At 45.0% G+C, this 20,568-nt stretch overlaps 1 protein-coding gene and 2 pseudogenes across 1 annotated transcript in view; 1 reads left to right on the top strand and 2 right to left on the bottom strand.

The window, feature by feature from the left end:
• LOC126234132 (inter-alpha-trypsin inhibitor heavy chain H4-like) overlaps window positions 1–20,568 on the bottom strand; it is a 122,357-nt gene that overhangs the window by 85,485 nt on the left and 16,304 nt on the right. The gene's annotated exons all lie outside the window — the stretch shown is intronic.
• Window positions 6,092–6,209, bottom strand: LOC126209075 (5S ribosomal RNA; annotated as a pseudogene).
• On the top strand, window positions 7,771–7,889 carry LOC126212770 (5S ribosomal RNA; annotated as a pseudogene).

Here is a 20,568-nt window from a genome sequence, read left to right as displayed (position 1 = left end):
TCTCCTTTATCTCCCCCCCCCCCCCCCAAACCTTTAGGTCTTATACGGTTTGGCGTCTTCTCTTAGATTTTTCAAAGAGTCTTAATATTTTTAATAGGTTCCCACATTACGCCATTTGCGTCTTCCAGTAGTATCCAGTTTATATTTTTTATTGCAGGTATTTGGCTTTGTGATCTCGTGTGCACCCGATTCCTAGCATTTTTCTCACACTCAGAGTTTCGCCTTAATTCTTCTGCTTATACGCCACCTGTCTAATGGCCCATGATGCGTTTCCGCATTAGTTTGCGATCATCCATGGCGCTGCCACTCGTTTGATCCACTGGTACATGGTATGGTTTTGTCCGGTTTATTGTGCTTCCTTTTCGTTTCCTCCTTCGCACCGTATTTATTTATGTCCCTTTATAGGTTCCCCCCCCCCGTCTACCACTCGTACATTTCTCTCTATCGCGGGCTGTCACAAGGTTTTTAGAATGGAGTGGAATTCTAGGAATCGGGACTAAGTTTAACATCAATTGTACTGCAGTATTATGTTATAACTGGAAGTATTGGTCATTGCTACATGTTATATTACTTGCATTCAGTCACTTTTGCCAATGACCTGACTGTTTTTATGCAAGGTTGTCGTTCCCTGTTATTATTTCACAGTTTCTTTCCAATCGGAACTTGACCTGATAATGTAGCTAACGTTACGAAACCGGTCGTGCTTCTTCAGTAACGTAACCATACAGCTGCTGCGATGCATTTTACTTAACATGAAGTTTTTTAGCTGCGGATGAACAATGCATAAACTTTCGTGTTCAAGATTGTGTTCATCGCCTTCCCCATCTCCCTCGGGTAGAAATAAATGATGAATCGAGCACTTGTAGTCGAAAAAGGCGACCAACGTAGTCTTCATCTTGAATTCCATCAGCTAGGTCTTTTTTTTATGGGGGGGGGGGGGGGAGGGAGCGGAGAGGATGAACACCATTCCAGTGACTTGTTCTCCGGATCTTATTGGTAACACCTGGTCTCACTTCCTGGAATGATGAGGATAACAACGCGATGCCACAAGAAGCGTTTGCTGTCAGCCAGAAGTATAAGTGCGTTGTAGCTAATGGTGTTTACTCAGAAGGCCAGTAAAGGTGTTCCGCTTGTAACTATTATTTCCTACATTTTCTGATATCATTCACCGAACATTCCAGGCTCATCTTCTAACAGCAGGCTACTGAGTTTTTTACTAATTACTTCGCGAGATTTCTACAGTGTACAGAAACCAGAGCGGAATGCACCTGAGAGGCCGCTGGGAGTTCTGCCACTGTACACGCCTCCCGCGGTTCTCGCGTGCAATCGGAGATGCGTGGTCTGAACGCCATCGCGAAACCGGCAGCTAACGGCGTGTTGGCGCTACCAGCAGCGGCCGCAGGTCAGCGGCCGCGCAGCTTCCGCGGCTGGAATGCAGTCCCGCCGGACCAGGCCGCGGGGTCTTTCCGCTCTGGCCGACGGTCGGCTGACGAGGGAAGGCGACAAGCCTCTGGCGGAGATTGGCTTCCACACTCGCCGTCCTCTTTTCCTCTTCTTTGGAAAATCTCGCTCACATAGATAAGCGATGTATAATACACTGCCTGGCAAAAAAACGTGAAGCACCCAGAAGACAGTTTCGGATTTCACTGTAACTTGGTACACGTACACACCATCGCGGGTATGTAATTGATTAGAGTTGCAGTTGTCTGTGACAGGTAGAACGACCATCAAGTGCATAACTTCTTTCACATTTAGTGTTGTTACCAGGTCTGAGGTCCGCCCCGATAGCTGAGTGGTCAGCGTGACGGATTGCCGTCCTATGGGCCCGGGTTCGATTCCCGACTGGATTGGGGGATTTTCTCCGTTCAGGGACTGGGTGTTGTGTCGTCTTCATCATCATTTCATCCCCATCCGGCGCGCAGGTCGCCAAATGTGGCGTCGAATGTAATAAGACCTGCACCAAGGCGGCCGGACCTGACCCGTAAGGGACCTCCCGGCCAAAGACGCCAAATTGAAGATAAAAATGAAACTAGTGCTTTTACTTGATTCCAAGTTTTCTGTCTGTCTGTCAGTCAAAATTCGTATTTTTCTGCTTATGTGGTATTATAGAGGGTGTTAGACTAATAATTATAGCTATTACGAGTAGTATGTTTTTAGGTTGGCTAATACCTCCAAGTACGCTTGGCACAAACAAGTCATTAATGTTTATTTTCCCCTGGTCAGCAGGTCAGGTATTGAAGTGTGGATGCATAGAAGCAATACGGTTAGTCTATACTGAGAGGCGTAGTCCACTTCGGACGCAGATACAACCATGCAGAAAACACCAGTGACGTGATGACTGTGTGGGAAGACTGTTAGTCACAGAGAAAAAAAAAACACTAACATACTGAAATGGAACATATTAAGGCACTGATTATCAGAATAACTGTAGCTATACCCCTAATGCCCTGTATTTCCAACGACAATGTCCATCTTCTGTCAAATCTTATCTACTGTGGTATGACAAACGGAATGAATTTTTTCTATGTGCCGATCTTTATTAATCAAAATATCACTGACGAATTTTCTTAAAGGATCAATGATGCCTGGCAAATCGTTAACGTTTTTATATGTGTTTTTTCACTCACAAATTAAGACACAGTCAGCTATACAGGTCATATACACTACTAGCTACACAAAACAATATTCGTAATGATGGCAACCCAACACACACATGTCTCGATCGTTATTATAAACACACTAAGTTTGTCTGTTCACTCTAATTGCATATGCAGACATCGCCAGTTGCTTCACATTTACGTTTTCAAACGTCCCTTCAATCAAAATTTTTGTAAACTGAAAAACGTGTTTCGCTAGACATACTTACAGTTAAAAATACTGACAAAACACGTACAGTTTCTTCAATATGTTAGTTAGTATCCAGAGATTGCTGTTGTTCTTTGAAAGTATCTCCGTTTACTCACAGTCAATATCTTTAGAACCATTAAGTCACTGACTCCTCGTAGCATTATGAAACAGAGTAGACGTCAACACATTAAACTAAATGCTTTCAACACTTTCTCATAAAGTGACTCGAAGATAATACTGTTACACCTTCGTCAATAGTCATACCTACACTACCAGTTTCATATTTAAATAAACACCTTGTATTCAGGCACGTTTATAATCCACATTTTCTACTGTATTATTTACATACGTATACGACTAGTTTCAGTTCTGAACATGCGTTAGTTTAAGATTTGCTTATTTACGTAAGCTCTGTGACATAATTTAAGAGGTAGGAAACATGCGCATATTGGATCTTCCTTCACTCATTGCCACGTTGTAAACAAGGATAATTCTTGAGGTGATATCTGATTCGAAGCTGTTTTCAGTTATATATTTCTTTCTGTGTGAAAGTTTCCAGTATACTGTAATTATCTTATGATGGAAAATAACTTTTCAAAATAATTTCCATGAAGTTTATTAAGTGCTCTGATGTATAGTTGAAATTTGCATGGTTCTAGCCAAACTAGATTTCTATCTTCGACGTATCTCAATTTCTCACGTTGCCTCGGTTTTAAGTCAAGTACATAAACACTGTATGTACTCTATAGTAAAGCATTCATTAAATTGTTACTACCCCTTGAGATAAAATCTTCACCAAGAAGCGCCGTTATACACAACATCTCTATTCGTTGACATACAACCGACAACAGACAACATGCAAACTGACATAAAACTATTTGAGAAAAATAAAACAAACAATGAGTAACATTTGTCTTTTTTAAAATATTGTTCCGTTATTTTAAGGCACCAAATCACACCAAAATGTGCAATCAGAAGTAGCGTAATTTCTCTTTGCCAGTATCTAGTTGGACAAGACATAGTTTCAGTGCATTCCGTAGATCTGTTCAAACATGCACATCGACGAAGACATCCAGCACCGATGATGATAATTATGGATGATTATCATGGATGTTCAACATGGATGACTATCAAACCCTGACCAAAATCTTCATCGATGACCATCATCACCATGGATGACTAATGATGTTGGATGAAGGGCAACGGATAATGGCGGCAGTATTCTCCAATACTATCAGTTTTCCGAACTCCTTTTCATAGATGCGTATGATGCATTCATTTTGATGTTATCAATTATTGGTACTTTCCTGTTACTCTTCTGCTGTTTCGATTTCCCATTCCTTCCAGTGCATCATTTATTATGCAATCTCTTCTCATAGATTGTCCTAGTCAGTTTCTTTTCCTCTTCTTAACTGCTTCCAGTATATGTCTTCCCTCATTCAATCTGTGTAAAAAACTTCATTCCCTATTTTATCTGTCCATTTCAGACGTTCCTTTCCTCTCCAAATCCACACCTCAAAAGTCTAAGCATTTCTCCGTTCACCGTTACAGTGTCGATGTTTCGGCATGATACATGGTAACGCTCTACATTAAACTTTATGCTAAACATTTAAGCAATATTTTTCTTTATTGTTTATTTAATACACCACAGAAAATACACCATTCTCTAAGGAACATTTGTTTTATTTTCATTATGTGTCATACTAGTCGTTATTTTGCATCCTAGGTACCGATACCTAAAGTTATCAACTTGTTCTACTAGCTCATCACAATTCTGTGCTTTCGTCTTCCATGTTTGCCTTGTAGAAACCACTGCCTTGGTCTTATTCACATTTATCTACATTCGGCATTCCTCACAGCTGGTGTTCATTTCTCTTAACATATTCTTAGTTGCATTGTCAGTTAGTAATACCACGCCATTAACAAATCGCATATCTTTAATAATCCTTCCTACTATCTCACACTGCTCTCCTGTTGTAAACAGTTTGTTGCTAAATCTTCTGAATAGATATTAAACACAATAGGTAAAGACAACAGTCTTCTCTACCCCTCCCCCAATTTTAAGTCCTCCTGTCATCTCACTTCCTATCTTTAATTTTGTGTCATCTCATCTCGTTTCTAATCCTTATATATAGATTGCTTATCAGCCAACTGCCTTGCAGCAATGGTAACATCGGTTCCCGTCAGATCACCGAAGTTAAGCGCTGTCGGGCTGGGCTAGCACTTGGATGGGTGACCATCCGGTTGCTCGTCATACGAGCGTGAGTCAATAGATAAGTCGCAAGTTCGGAAAGAAACATCAGGGCCGCGTGTACCAGACTGAAATTTATTTTCCTTTTCAACATACTCCTCTTATAAACTTTAAACGCTTATCCCATCGCTCGACAAAGCGTTAAGAGCCTGCAGCATAGAATTCATGTGGCACCGTACGCATGTAACGTGTTGCCTCTCTGGATATAAGAAGTTTACGTGGTTCCTTCAATTGCTGCAACCCGCAGGACTGATGTGTCCTGGGGGTAGCGAAATACTTCCTACACGGGGAACAATGTGCCACCACTGGATAACCAGGGCACACAGGACGCGTTTTTTTTTTTTTTGCCTCTACTGGATTCCTGTACCCAATTGAACAAATATTTCCATGAAATACGGTTCTAAACTTATACAGGACGAATTTCGCTATGGACGTGCTCTGCGGACAGTTCCTTAGCTGACAAAAATCATGTTGTTCTACTCGGGCACACATTCATAGTTCACCTGCCATCTCAGTCTGACTGTACATCATCAATCATTGGCCGCAGAATACTGTGTATCGTTTACCCTCCACGCGACCATGTGCTGCCGCCTTCTAGATAAGTAAGGCGCGATATGCCGTATTCTCGCGTTCGGGTCTTCTGTAATGACACGCCGCCTCATATTAGGTGGAAAGCGAATAGGTCGATGAGTGCGAGGTAGGCAACCCACATTGCTGCTGTGCGTGTCGTCTCAACTAGAATCCCTGTTAATGCGGTTTCCCTGAAGCAGCAGATTAAAACTATTAAAACTAAACTAAACTCCGTCCGAGGAGGCCTTGGAAGGCCCAACGGGACCGACCGGCCACCGTGTCATCCTCAGCTCGCAGGCGTCACTGGATGCGGATATGGAGGGGCACGTGGTCAGCACACCGGTCTGTTTACGAGAGCGGAGCCGCTACTTCTCAATCAAGTATCTCCTCAGTTTCCCGCACACGGGCTGAGTGCATCCCGCCTGCCAACAGCGCTCGGCAGATCGGATGGTCACCCATCTAAGTGCTAGCCCAGCCCGACAGCGCTTAATTTCGGTGATCTGACGAGAACCGGCGTTACCACTGCGGCAAGGCCGTTGGTCTTAAAACTACTAATACAGACAAATGTCGCATTCAGATGTTTTTCTTCCTATTGTGTTAAAAGATGAATGAAACAAGTGTCTGTGTCAGTCACTTTTTGTTTTCTCCCACAACGTGTTTCGAGGGCTTACACCTGCATTTACAGGTCGACAGGTGGATCAGTGGATTACTTCGCGTTTTTATTTGCTTGATGTAACCAGTTGTCTGTTTGAGCTTCATTTCGCTACAAATAAGCTATAATTAACACTTGTTAACGCGATACAGAATTACAAATTTTGAAGAATGGTAATACTACCTACTGGATGTTCCAGCTGAATGAACCCTGAGGATAGTCATAAATATACATTTTCATCATTGGATGTCTCACAAACACGAAAGAACAACATAAACAGTCCAGAAATTGCACAGATGTGGAAATACAATCATACAGATAGAACATTCATTGCCAACTTACTTTTCCAATCAAATATAGAGATTTTGTACTCAAAAACCTTTACTCTTTACAAACTATTCGTTTAAGAATATACACACACAGGGTGAATCACTTAAATCTTGCATCGCGAATACTGCTTAAATGGAAGGTTAGCACCTTGATGTGCGATTTCACAGAATGATTGATAGTCGGGGGCTCGTATTGTTAGCCAATCAACAGAGTGTAATAATACTTATAAAGTGTATTTTTTATGCAAACATACCTTTTTTTAGATGGAACAATGGCTATTGACATTAACAAACTAAAAGTAAGGTAAATTTGAATGTCATTGGTGTTTGTTGCAGAATTCTAGTTCAAGTCGTGTAAATAATATCGTATTTTGAAAAGTTTCCACACTAACACTTGTACAATACCCGTGGCAGCACACACTAAAGAACGACACAAGTGTACACACTAGTTACGTGGATTCTGACCAGTAACGAGACAAGTGACCGTCACAGGTTTTGTTCAAAATGACCACCGGCAGGGCAATACACGCTTCCCGTCCGGTATGGAACAACTGCTGCACATGTGCTACCATTTCCGCGGAAATTTACGAGCAGCCTGCAGTAATACGCCGTTGCGTATCACCAGGTGTAGTTGCTACGTCCTTGTAGACAGCGTCTTTCAGATTTCCCCACAGAACGAAGTCTGCAGCCGCCAAATCCGGGGAACGGGCCGGCCAAGGTACGGGCCATCTTAGTACAATCCAAAGATCTGGAAACAATTCATGAAGCCATGCTGTAGCACTTCGTGCACTTGGGCTGGGCAGCCATCATGTTGGTACGTCAGGTGCCTCCTAATCTACAAAGGAACGTCCCCTAGCGTCCTTGGAAGATGGTCTGTTAGGAGGCTGCGAACTTGTGCGCGTTCTGTGTTCTGTCTATGAAAAACGGGCCTATGAGCTAGGTGATATAATCTCTGGACTGTAGATATTGCTGTTTCGTCTTTGTGTGTCATTCAAAGATAAGAATATATATTTAGGGTCCTTTCTGTTGTAACATCCTGAAAGCAGAAATATCATTCTTTAACATTTCAGTGCCATATTACGTTGACAAGTACTGATTATAGCTTATTGGTAGTGAAATGGGCCAACGGCCTTGCCGTAGTGGTAACACCGGTTCCCGTCAGATCACCGAAGTTAAGCGCTGTCGCGATTGGCTAGCACTTGGATGGGTGACCGTCCAGGTCTGCCGATTGCTGTTGGATATCGGGGTGCACTCAGCCCTTGTGTGACCAACTGAGGAGCTACTTGACTGACGAGTAGCGTCACCAGTCACGAAAACTGACAACAGCCGGAGAGTTGTATGCTGACCACTCGCCCCTCCGTATCCGCATCCACGCCTAAGGGCTGTGGATGACACGGTGGCCGGTCGGTACCGTTGGGCCTTCGTGGACTGTTCGGACGGTGTTTCTTCGGTTTTGTTTTGGTAGTGAAAAGACAACTGGCTACATCCAGCAAATTAAAATGTAAAGTAATCCACTGAACGACCTGAAGATGAGGGTATAACCACTCGAAACGCGTCGTGGGGGAAAATAAAAATGACTGACAGCGGTAGTTCTTTCATTTATATTTAATGTCATGTAAAGTCGCGGATTCCAAACTACAGTCCAGCATCGACGACATAAAGCTATCGTATTAAGTGGCATCGAGGCTGCCTCCCTGTCATCATTTTGATGGTAGGTTGTTCAGCAGACGGTTATTCACTAGATGTACCACGGAGTGAAGCAACGAGAATTGGCAGGCACGCATCGCACGCCCAATGAAGTGAGGTGGGACGTATCAGCAACGCGTAATTGATGGGTGACTCACATTTAGCACGTATGCTAAACTTTTTAACTTGTATCCAAAATTAAACACTAATATTGGAAACCTGATTAGTTTTCTCATATATCCCACAGCAACATCATCTGATGCAAAATAATTACCATACGCATGTAATTTATATTAATACATGACACAGGTTTCCAGAATGAATCCTTCACTCTGAAGCGGCGTGTGCGCTGATTTAAAACTTCCAGGCAAACTACTGCGCAATGGACCAGGACTTGAACCTGGAACATTGCCTTTTCCAGGAAAACGCTTTGAGCTATTTACATACGACTCATGACACTCCCTCACACACTCTTATATACACTCTGCTGAAACTAAACTAAACTCCGCCCGAACAGCCCATGAAGGCCGAACGGTACCGACTGGTGTCACTGGATGCCACTGGATGCGGAATCCGCCTGCTTAGCAGGGTGGTAACGTGCTCGCCTCCCATGCAGCGGGCTCGGGTTTGATCCCCGGCCGGGTTGGAGATATTCTCCGCTCGTGGACTAGTTGTTGTCCCCAGCATCATTTCATCCTCATCATCAGCCACAAGTCGCCCAATGTGGCGCCGACTGAAATAAGACAATTACTTGGCGGCCGAACCCGAATGGGACCTCCCGGCTAACAATGCCATACGATCATTTCATTTCACTTCACTGGATGCGGATAAGGGGGGGGGGGGAGGGGGGGCATGTGGTCAGCACACGGCTCTTCCGACCGTATGGCAGTTTACGAGACACGAGTCGCCACTTCTCAATCAAGTATCTCCACACTTTGCCTCACAAGGGCTGAGTGCACCCCGCTTGCCAACGGCGCTCGGCAGACCGGATGGTCACCCATCCAAGTACTAGCCCAGCCCGACAGCACTTAACTTCGGTGATCTGACCGGAACTGGTATTACCACCGTGGCAATGCCGTTGCATAGTGCATAGTGGAAATTCATTCTAGAAACAGTCTCGTAGACTGTGGCTAATATCCTTCCAGGAGGCTAGACCCGCATGGAATTCAGGAGCACTTGTGTGAAGTTTGGAAAGTGGAAGAGAGATTTTAGAAAGAATGGAGCTCTGAGAGCGGGTCGTGATTTGTACCTAATAGCTCAGTCAGTAAGAGCATTGCCCTGGAAAGACAAAGATCTGGGTTCGTGGTCAGGACCATCACACAGTTTTAATCTCCTAGGAAGTTTCAGGGTAGTAAGCGTCAGATGCTCTTTAAGATTATTCGCCGATGATGCAGTTATCTATACCAAAGTAGCAACGCCAGAAGATAGTAAGAATTTGCAGAACGACCTGCAGAGAATTGATGAATGGTGCAGACTCTGGCAGTTTACCCTGAACGTAAATAAATGTAACATACTGCGCATACGTAGGAAAAGAAATCCACTACTGCACAGCTACACTATTGATGACAAACAGCTGGAGACAGCGTCTGCCGTAAAATATCTAGGCGTAACTATCCAGAGCGACCCTAAGTGGAATGACCATATAAAACAGATAGTGGAAGAAGCGGACACCAGACTCAGGTTAATCGGAAGAATCTTAAGGAAAGTAACTCATCCACGAAAGAAGTGGCTTATAAGGCGCTTGTTCGCCCGATTCGTGAGTACTGTTCATCTATGTGGGATCCCTATCTATTAGAACTGATAGAGGTGATAGAGAAGATCCAACTAAGAACACATCGTTGAGCTGGCGAGAGAGCGTTACGGAGCTGCTAAACAAACTCCACTGGTAGACGTTACAAGAGAGGCGTTGTGCATCACAGAGAGATTTACTATTCCAGTTTCGGGACAGTGCTTTTCAGGAGGAGTCGGACAAAATATTACTTGAATGAGATTTTCACTCTGCAGCGGAGTGTGCGCTGATATGAAACTTCCTGGCAGATTATAAGTGTGTGTCGGACTGAGACTCGAACTCGGGACCTTTGCCTTTCGCGGGCAAGTGCTCTACCACCTGAGCTGCCCAAGCACGACCCACGGCCCGTCCTCACAGCTTCAATTCTGCCAGTACCTCGTCTCCTACGTTCCGACATATTACTTACCCCCACATACATCTCGCTTATTGACCACGGGGAGAAAATTCGAGAAATTAGAGCCAATACAGGGGCCTACCGACAATCATTCTTCACACGCTGTATTCGAGAGTGGTACAGGGTGGGAGGGATCAGATAGTGGTACCGAAAGTACCCTCCGCCACACACCATTAGATGGTTTGCGAGTATGATGTAGATGTAGATGTAGATGTATTGGTTGTCATTCAGCTACGTCTCCGTCACAATGACTGTAGTGGAGGTAAAAACGAATGAAATACGGACATGTGTCTGTTCTATTACCAATCAAGCTCATTTATCACTAGACCGCTGCATTTTGTGCGCGGTCGATGTTTAATGCTTAATGAATCTAAAGACAACTTAAGCACAAAAAGCTTATAGCCATACTCAAATATCTCCGCCCACCCTGCTGCAGTATCGATATCGCCTCATTCGAGAACGCGGATCGTAATCATGTAAGTGTGTCAAGCGTGATCCTTGGTGGTAGGCGCCTCGTGTAGGGCTGGAGACGTGGCCTGTGAAAACTGCTGCATTTGATAACGGTTAAGGACTTCAATACAAAATTTGTGTGTTTTAAATCAGTTTCTGAAGTTTTATTATCGATGAGTTATTATGAAAGGCAGAATTTCGGCATTGGTGTGTCGTGTCTTCGAGGTAACTACCAGCCACTTGGTGACGGTTACGGAACCAACAAACATGGACCATGTCGTGATACAGTGATCATTCGAGTTGAGACACTGATCTGCCAGAAAATTATGACCACCGACCTACTGTCGACATAAACTTGTCCGGCGACAGGCTGGCGAGGAATGACTGCTAGTCAGACACACGCACGGTACGTGCAGCATAAGTCAGCGTGCTGTCCTTGTATAGAATTGGGAAGAAGGCGGGTAGCATTCATCTCACGCTAGGTGAGGACACCCCTACGTCTTAGTGACGTAGGCACTCGTCATCATGAGTTTCACAAGTTGTCCTATCGACTGTTGTGTGCAATCTGTATTTATCGACTGTTGTGTGCGTATTGAATCTACATTGTCATTTGTTTGCGTGCTTTGATTGTCCTATTGTCCGGTGTTGCTAGCGTGTACGTCGCTCTGAACATGGGTTCTAGCGGAGATGAGAAAGCTTTCGAGCAGATCCATAAAGATAGTCTGAAAGATTTCGCTATCTTTCTTAGTTGATTTACAACATGAAGGCAAAATTAATTGGAACTAGATGGTTTAATGAGAATGAGATTTTCACTCTGCGGCGGACTGTGCTCTGCAGAGATAGATGGTTTAATATTCCCAGAAACATTCGGAATCATCTTCGGAACCACTTCAATTTCTCAGTTTAACGTTTTACGCACGATTCATCGGATTTAAAAAGCATGAGAAGCTTTTTTTTAACTTTCGTTATGGCTCCTTCGTTCAGACATTAATTATGTTCTTGAAACACACAATAACATCGCACATTGTTGGGATTACATTTAACAATTCTTTGAGCTGGGATGAGCATATCACACAACTCCTGTCACTTCGTTTGTACACATGTATTTACATTTAGCTTTGACGTTATCGGTACAACTGCAAAGAGCTGCTAGTCAGACACACGCATGCGTACTCATTTAGTCGATTTAGATTATTTACGTCACGATGACGTAGCATTACGTCATTATGACGTAGGGTTCTCCTCACCTAGCGTGAGATGAATGCTACCCGGGGAAGGCGCGTGATCTATCTGGATTTGACCGAAGGCAGATTGTGATGGCCCAGAGGCTCGGCACGAGCATTCCAGAAACTGTATGACTTGTTGGGTTTACTTATACAGTGTGATCAAGCAAGTCTGTGCATGCCCCCTCAACCTGAAACCAATCCGAAAATTCTTGGCAGATGAAAAGTCTGCTGGACTGGGACTCGAAACTGTGGACCTTTGCCTTTTGCAGGCAAGTACTCTACCGACTGACCTGCAGTGTGATTCACGAACGATTGCAGTCCACTCGGGTCGTGTGTTGCTAGTTCCAAGCAACATTTACGGTAAGCGCATGAAGGAGCTTTGCGCTGGATGAAAGCATGTATCCTCCAAATTATGTTCCTCGCTTGATTCTGTAAATTTTTGTCGCTTACCACCATCATCCCCCACTAAGAATCGCAATAAATAGGATAAAAATTCACTGAATAACTCGTTGCAATCACGTTTAATTCTCGCACTGGCAACTACTTCCATGGCAGAGCTCTCAGAAAGCTACTTAACCCTCACTGGCTGACGGAAATGCGTAATGTTACGCGATTAGAACAAGCCTAAACTCGTCGTTGTGACTCCGACTAAAGCCGAGAACGACTCTCAGCTTTATTTCCGCCAGTACCTCATCTCCTACCTTCATTCTGTAGCTAATTAATGAACAATTGCAGGTCGAATTCTGAGATCAATCAATAGCTGGTACTTGCAACCTCAAATGAATACGCCCCAAGGAAAAACCTGTATGTGCATCTATGCACTCGGCCCTATAAATATTCCGGTCCATGTGTCTGTGTTTGGTAATACTGTGTGCAGCCTATGCGTTTTTAGTCTCCCAGGCCATTTACACGCTGAAGAACGAATACTGTGTAACAGGTGACTGTGACTAACAGATTCACAACAGTCATAAATGGGGTATCATATGTAATATTTATCAGGTCAACATCCCTTTTTCTCAGCACATACTAATCGTACAGGTACGAAAGAGGTATCGTTAGAAAGATTTTTTAACCGTATTCTGACATTGCATACTGATTTTGTGCTAAAACATTCTAATTGTGGAAACTTTTAACATAAAAGAGACTTTTTAACTATAATAGGCAAAAGGGCATCGTGGATTCCCCAGCTTCACGCACACATTTTTACGAAGCTAACTTATTAAATGCGAATAACAGACTTCCTTTTCATTTTATCTTATTACAAATACCATTTTATTTGTTTTAAAAAACTAAACTAAACTAAACTCTTCCCGAACAGGCCATGAAGGCCCAATGGCACCGACCGGCCGCCGTGTCATCCTCATCCATAGGCGTCACTGGATGCGACTTTTTTTCCGTCAATGTATTTGTATATATTTAAACAGTAATGTCCCTCTAGCACTCTTTTGTGGAACAAAGTTACTTTTAAATTTGTCTATTTCGTCCCGTTAAGAACGAGGTGGCGAGTCTCATCTGCTAAGAAGTCCTGAATCTAGTAACAAAACTGGAACGATACTGGGGAAGCTGGTGCTCTATTCATCAAATGACAGACCAGAACTGAAACTTCCTGGCAGATTAAAACTCTAGGACGAACCGAGGCTCGAACTCGGGACCTTTGCCTTTCGTGTACAAATGCTCTACCAACTGAGCTACCCAAGCACGACTCATACCCGTCCTTACAGTTTTACTTCCTACAGTAACTCATTTCACACCTTGTAAACTTCACAGAAGTTCTCCAGCGGAACTTGTGGGACTACACTCCTGTAAGAAAGGATATTGCGGAGACATGGCTTAGCTACAGCCAGGGGGATGTTCCCAGAATGAATTTTCAAGCTGCAGTGGAGTGTGCACTGATATGAAACTACCTGGCAGATTTAAAATGTGTGTCGAACCGAGACTGGAACTCTGAACCTTTACCTTTCGCGGGAAAACATTCTACCGAATGAGCTACTCAAGCACGTCTCACGACCCGTCCTCGCAGCGAAGTTTCGTATCAGCTCTCACTCCGCTGCAGAATGAAAATTTCACTCTAGCCCAGGATAGTAGGGAACGCCTTGCGAAAGACAAGCAACACGGCATCAACCTGGCCGCCGTTGTCTACGATGCTCTGGATCTCAGGGAACACCGGGCATCCACATTTGCATCTGAATCAGTACTCTGCGAAGCAATACGAAGTCCATGGAACACTGTCTTGTCCGTTGTAATGTTCATTATGTCTTCTTCCTATTCGGCTCGCAAACGGAATGCGGGAATAATCATTGCTTACACCTGTGAGTGAGCAGTAATTAGTCGAATCTTGCTTTGCAGTCCCTACGACAGCAGCACATAGGAGACTGTAGTGTACTCCTAAATTCCTCCTTGAAACTTATTAAATAGGCTTTCGTTATGCAGTTTCAAATTTCTGCCAGTTCAGGTTTTTGGGCATCTCACTGACGCTCTCTATGGGTGAAAATTCGTGCTGCCCTTCTTTGCATCTGTCCAGTATCCCCCGATAGTTCCATTTGGTACAGATCCCAAATACTTGAGCAATAATCAAGAATTGGTAGCATGAATATTTTATAAGCAATCTTATTTGTAGACATATCGCATTTTGCCAGTGTCCTGACGATAATCGAAGTCTGCCACCTGCTTTACCTATAACTGAGCCCACGTGATCACTTGAGTTCATACCCCCACAAACTGTTACACCTACGTATTTGTAGGAGTTCACCTACTCTAATAGTGATTTAATGATATTGTAGGCATAAAATACTTCATTTTTTTCGTTTTGTGAAGTACGTAACTTTACATTTTTGAATACTTTAAAGCGTGTTGTCAGTTCTTGCACCACACTGAAATCGTATCAAGGTCTGTTCAAAAAGTTCAAAAGTGTGTGAAATCTTATGGGACTTAACTGCTAAGGTCATCAGTCCCTAAGCTTACACACTACTTTATCTAAATTATCCCAAAGACAAATACACACACCCGTGCCCGAGGGAGGACTCGAACCTCCGCCGGGACCAGCCGCACAGTCAAGGTCTGTCTGAATACCTATATACCTTTTTTCTGTTAGTATTTTGCTACAGATAGCTGGAAAATCTGCGAAAAACCTAAGGTTACTGTTAATATTGTCTGTCAGGCCATGAACAGCAAAGGTAGCAACAAACGTTTCTGGGGCACACATGAAGCCACTTCTATATACGCTGTTCTAAGCGACGTGCTGTGCTCCACCTGGTAGAAGGCTCAAATGGCTCTGAGCGCTATGGGACTCAACTGCTGAGGTCATTAGTCCCCTAGAACTTAGAACTAGTTAAACCTAACTAACCTAAGGACATCACAAACATCCACGCCCGAGGCAGGATTCGAACCTGCGACCGTAGCGGTCTTGCGGTTCCAGACTGCAGCGTAGAAGGCCCTGAGCCCAAACGCAAATCGGGAAGGCCATTGGGAAAGCTGGTACTTTGTTCACTGAACAACAGTGTGTCTCTTTATCGAATGCCTGTCAGAAGTCAAGTAACGCGTCAACTTGGACCCTAATGTCTGCAAAACTGACGATCACATGGCAGGCGCGCATCCAAGAGGGGAGGGGGTGACCCCCATCCTCTCCCTTCCCCCCAAAAAAACTACATTTCCGTAGAAGCGTATATATTTTTACACATATCAATTTTCAGATTTCACACCTCGCTACTGGGCTGCAAGGAAACTCGCCACGCCGGAGGCTCTCGCCTAATAGATCGGCAACCCCTTGGGCACCATCAGACGGGCAGCCGCTACTGCCCCTGGAAGCCGCAGCATCGCAAGTACGATACGACGTCGTCAAGACAGGCCACCAGGTGCGAAGCTGGCGCCTACATAAGGCCCCATCAACTGGGACAATACGTGGAAAAAACTGCTACGGTATAGTACACAAAGTTAATGAAGGAAATACACAAAGAGACGAGCAGAAATGATAATTTTACTCAAAGACAATAATCACACTGAAGACATCGCGATTCATGATGGTGTCCTCCACACTACAAAACGCAGCACATGATTTTTAATAGGATGAGTGATCACCACGGACGGGAATGCATGCTCTGCAACACGCTCTCATGCTACCCAGAATGTTGGTAAGAAACTCTTTTGGTAGAGCGTGCCATTCCTCCCAACAGCACGGTTGACAACTGGTGACGGTTGTTGGTGCGCATGTACGTGGTACAATACTTCTTCTCAAAGCATCCCACACGTGCTCGATTGAATTTGAGTGGGTGGAAAGGGCACCCCAATCTGTTCACCAAATATTCTCATGCTCCAAAAGCTGCTTCACCTGCACAGTTCTAATAATCGACGATGTTCCTGAGTACATTACGTGTTCCCTCGTCTCACCATATGAGGGTAAGTACAACATGGTTGAAATGTTCGTTTCGGAGATCCAGATGTTATGGTGTGGAGAGGCATCATGTTGCATTGGCGAACTGACCTCCAAATCTTTTAACACGGTACACTCACTGGTCATTCCCCATTTAGGTCTTTGCAGGGATGCGTGCGACCCTGTCTTTATTTTTCTAGATGACAAAGTGCGACCGCATCGAACAGTGCTGGTGGAGAAGCTCATGGAACGAGAGGACATTCGTCGAATGGACTGGCCTGCCCGATCCCTCGACTTTGGGATGCGTTGTGGAGACACATTGCAGCACCTCCACATGCAGCAACAACCATCCAGAAACTGTGAACCGTGATGGTGGAGGAACGGAAGGACCCACCACAAGGACTCCTTACTAAGCTTGTGGGCAGCATGCCAGCACATTTCAGAGCATGCATTGCCGTCCGTGGTGATCACACACCCTGTTATGAACCATGTCCCGACTTTTATTATGTCCTGGGGACCATCATAAATTGCTGTGACTTCAGTGTAATAAGTGTGATCGAATAAAAGTATCATTTATATTTGTTATTTGAATGCATGGTGTCTGTTCCTTCGAAAGAACAGACACCACACAGATTCCGCACCTGTGAAACACTACATGTAAATTGAAGGGGGATGACTGCTATCAGCTCCAGCGGGACATTAAGCGGAATCAGCAGCGACAACCGAAAATGTGTACCGGAGCGGGATTCGAACCCGGGATCTCCTGCGCCATCCGGGAAACAGTGTTTTTCGCAACTGCACGGACTATCTCGGTATACCTCACGGGCGATCCACACTCCCACCGAGCGCCACATGTCCGCAGGCTTGTGAAGTATTTGAATGCATGGTGTCTGGTCCCCTTCCGTTTACATTTATAATCGCCTTATTATGTACTTCTTCCAGTTATCTGCTGTACTAAACTGTAGCAGTTCCTTCTATGTATGTTTCAAGTTTCATCAAGCTATGTTACTTAGCAGTGACAGATGATGCAAAAGCTACTTTCGTCCTTAAGTTTTGCATAGCACTGTATCCTAGTTCTTAAATTACATGCATGACGCCCAGGCTCATATTTTCAGAGGAATGCAAATGTTAAAGTGATGTACTAAGTAGTGATATAAACAAATTACTACTCAGTATTTAAACATTTTATATATTTTACTGTTATTACACTACTGGCCATTAAAATTGCTACACCAAGAAGAAATGCAGATGATAAACGGGTATTCATTGGACAAATATATTATACTAGAACTGACATGTAATTACATTTTCACGCAATTTGGGTGCATAGATCCTGAGAAATCAGTACCCAGAATAACCACCTCTGGCCGTAATAACGGCCTTGATACGCCTGGGCATTGAGTCAAACAGAGCTTGGATGGCGTGTACAGGTACAGCTGCCCATGCAGCTTCAACACGATACCACAGTTCATCAAGAGTAGTGACTGGCGTATTGTGACGAGCCAGTTGCTCGACCACCATTGACCAGACGTTTTCAATTGCTGAGAGATCTGGAGAATGTGCTGGTCAGGGCAGCAGTCGAACATTTTTTGTATCCAGAAAGGCCCGTACAGGACCTGCAACATGCGGTCGGGCATTATCCTGCTGAAATGTAGGGTTTCGCAGGGATCGAATGAAGGGTAGAGCCACGGGTCGTAACACATCTGAAATGTAACGACCACTGTTCAAAGTGCCGTCAGTGCGATCAAGAGGTGACCGAGACGTATAACCAATGGCACCCCATACCATCACGCCGGGTGATACGCCAGTATGGCGATGACGAATACACGCTTCCAATGTGCGTTCACCGCTATGTCGCCAAACACGGATGCGACCATCATGATGCTGTAAACAGAACCTGGATTCATCCGAAAAAATGACGTTTTGCCATTCGTGAACCCAGGTTCGTCGTTGAGTACTCCATCGCAGGCGCTCCTGTCTGTGATGCAGCGTCAAGGGTAACCGCAGCCATGGTCTCCGAGCCGATAGTCCGTGCTCCTGCAAACGTCGTCGAACTGTTCGTACAGATGGTTGTTGTCTTGCAAACGTCCCCATCTGTTGACTCAGGGATCGAGACGTGGCTGCACGATCCGTTACAGCCATGCAGATAAGATGCCTGTCATCTCGACTGCTAGTGATACGAGGCCGTTGAGATTCAGCACGGCGTTCCGTATTACCCTCCTGAACCCACCGATTCCATATTCTGCTAACAGTCATTGGATCTCGACCAACGCGTGCAGCAATGTCGCGATACGATAAACCGCAATCGCGATAGGCTACAATCCGACCTTACAGGAGGCATCACAACAACGTTTCAAAAAAATGGTTCAAGTGGCTCTGAGCACTATGCGACTTAACTTCTGAGGTCATCAGTCGCCTAGAACTTAGAACTAATTAAACCTAACTAACCTAAGGACATCACACACATCCATGCCCGAGGCAGGATTCGAACCTGCGACAGTAGCGGTCGCTCGGTTCCAGACTGTAGCGCCTAGAACCGCAAGGCCACTCCGGCCGGTCAACAACGTTTCACCAGGCATCGCAGGTCAACTGCTGTTTGTGTATGAGAAATCGGTTGGAAACTTTCCTCATGTCAGTACGTTGTAGGTGTGGCCACCGGCACCAGCCTTGTGTGAATGCTCTGAAAAGCTAATCATTTGCATATCACAGAATCTTCTTCTTGTCGGTTAAATTTCGCGTCTCTAGCACGTCATCTTCATGGTGTAGGAGTTTTAATGGCCAGTAGTGTAATATTAAAATCGTGGGTCTCTGTGGCACGCCAAAACTGTAGGTGACCGCAAGTAGACTGAGGTGACAAAAGCCTTAGGCTAGTGATATGCACATACGATGGCGGTAGCATCGCGTACGAAAATGGCTCTAAGCACTGTGGGACTTAACATCTGAGGTCATCAGTCCCCGAGACATAGAACTACTTAAACCTAACTAACCTAAGGACATCACACACATCCATGCCCGAGGCAGGATTCGAATCTGCGACTGTAGCAGCGGCGTGGTTCCGGACTGAAGCGCCTAGAACAGTTCGGTCATAGCGGCCGGCAGCATCGCGTACACAAGGTACAAAATGGCAGTGTATTGGTGGAGCTGTCATTTGTACTCAACTGATTCATGTGAAAAGGTTTCCGAAGTGATTATCGCCGCACGTGGGGAATTTCCAGACTTGGAACGCGGGAAGTTAGTTGGAGCCAGACGCATGGGACATTCGATTTCGGAAACCGTTAGGAAATTCAAGGTTCCGGTACCCACAGGTCAAGAGTGTGCCGACAATACCAAATTTCAGGCATTACCTCTCACCACGGACAACTTAGTAGCCGACGGCGTTCACTTACCGACTGAGAGAAGCTGCGTTTGCGTAGAGTTGTCATTGCTAACAGACAAGCAACGCTCCGTGACGTAACAACAGAAATCAATGTGGGATATGACGAGCGTACCCTTTAGGACAGTGTGGCGAAATTTGGCGTTAATGGGCTATGGCAACAGACGACCGACGCAAGTGCCTTTGTTAAGGTCCGAGCGAGGTGGCGCAGTGGCTAGCACACTGGACGCGCGTTCGGGAGGACGACGTTTCAATTCCGCGGCCGGCCATCCTGATATAGGTGTTCAGTGATTTCCCTAAATCGCTCCAGGCAAATGCCGGGATGGTTCCTTTGAAAGGGCACGGCCGACTTCCTTCCCCGTCCTTCCCTTATCCGATGAGACCGATGATCTCGCTGTCTGGTCTCCTCCTCCAGACAACCCAGCCTTTGCTAACAGTACGATATCGCCTGCAGCGCTTCCCCTGTGCTCTTGACTGTATCAGGTTGCACCCAAGACGACTGGAAAACCGTAACCTGGTCGGATGAGTCCGGATTTCAGGTGGTAAGAGCTGATGGTAGGGTTCGAGTTTGGCGTCGACCATAGACCCAGGTTGTCAACAAGGCACTGTCGAAGCTAGTGGTGGCTGTGGTAATA

The sequence above is a fragment of the Schistocerca nitens genome, chromosome 1 (genome assembly GCF_023898315.1).
Source record: "Schistocerca nitens isolate TAMUIC-IGC-003100 chromosome 1, iqSchNite1.1, whole genome shotgun sequence".
In the NCBI taxonomy this organism is placed as follows: domain Eukaryota; kingdom Metazoa; phylum Arthropoda; class Insecta; order Orthoptera; family Acrididae; genus Schistocerca; species Schistocerca nitens.
This window is presented reverse-complemented; position numbering and strand designations above follow the sequence as displayed.